Below are 1,452 nucleotides of genomic sequence, written 5' to 3'. Positions count from 1 at the left end.
GAGGAGGAGGAGGAGGAGGAGGAGGAGAACCCTTGTGACAATCTTCCCAGCCAAGCAAGCATGATCCAGGGAAAGTTCTGCTGCGCCTTCTTGCAAAACAGTCATCCCAGCTGTGTCCCCTAATGGAGGGGTTGGGGGTGGGGTAGGAGAATCTCACCAGCCGCTCCCTCACACCTGCAGTGAGCCACTCTGCCTTAATTGCAAATGGCCTCGGGTGGCTGGAGTATGTAGGCTGGGAACTGGATTTGAGTGAAGGCTTTCCAGCCGTTTTGGGGGAGGAGCACCCACACTCCTGTAAGTAACCTTTTTTACCTGTGCTCTGTAAGGAAGCCCCAAAACCTCACTGGTTCCCCAGAATGAACTCTGGTGAAATTGTGCCTTGGTTTGTCCTTGCGACCTTAGAAAGGAGGGTAGATGTTACCTGTGTCTCTCTCTGGGGAGGAATTTTAGAGACAGCCCTCGTGTGGCCAGGCCATGAACCCTTCTGTAGTTTAAGTTGCACATCTATGACTACCCTACAATCACGTCTGTATTACCTAGCAGGGATGACAGCGCCAGTCCCCCACCAGCCCCTAGGGGGAGCCAGAGTCGCAGTCTTGACAGCCCAGTCAGAAAACAAAAGCAAACAGCAGAAATGGAAGCATATGGCCGTTAGGTGGCGCTGTCCCCACACACTCCAAAGCCCAGTGCTCAGCAACTGTGCTCCACCTCCTCCTCACCCAAAAGGATAGACCACAGGTGAAGAAGGTTAAAAATGGACTGTCATGGAGTCTTTTTTTTTTTTAAAAGATTTATTTATTTATTATACACTTTATTTATTTATTTATTGTACACTGTAGCTGTCTTCAGACACTCCAGAAGAGGGTGTCAGATCTTGTTATGGATGGTTGTGAGCCACCATGTGGTTGCTGGGATTTGAACTCTGGACCTTCAGAAGAGCAGTTGGGTGCTCTTACCCACTGAGCCATCTCACCAGCCCTTGTTTTGTTTTGGTTTTGCTTTTGTTTTTGTTTTTGAGACAGGGTTTTTTTTGTATAGCCCTGGCTGTCCTTTGTAGACCAGGCTGGCCTCGAACTCAGAAATCTGCCTGCCTCTGCCTCCCAAGTGCTGGGATTAAAGGCATGCGCCACTGTCATGGAGTCTTAATGAAATCACTCTTGAGACCTAGTGTCCTAGGCCTGTAAACACAGCACATAGGGAATGGGAAAGCAAGAGGCCCAGGCCTTGGCTACACATTGAGTTTGAAGCAAGCCTGGGCTAGATGAGACCCTGTTTCAAAACAAATTGTTGACCTCGTGGATACATAGACCAGGGAAAGGAGGTTACTGTGGTTAGTTATTGTGTGGCAATGTGTCAGCAGGGCCAGAGGGGCTTCAAGAAGCCAGGTAGCTCACCAAAGTCACATAATCAGGAAAAATCACAAGAGCTAGGCCTTGAAGGCCTCCATAATGG

The sequence above is a fragment of the Mus pahari genome, chromosome 9 (assembly GCF_900095145.1).
Source record: "Mus pahari chromosome 9, PAHARI_EIJ_v1.1, whole genome shotgun sequence".
In the NCBI taxonomy this organism is placed as follows: domain Eukaryota; kingdom Metazoa; phylum Chordata; class Mammalia; order Rodentia; family Muridae; genus Mus; species Mus pahari.
Note: the sequence above shows the minus strand (reverse complement) of the source record.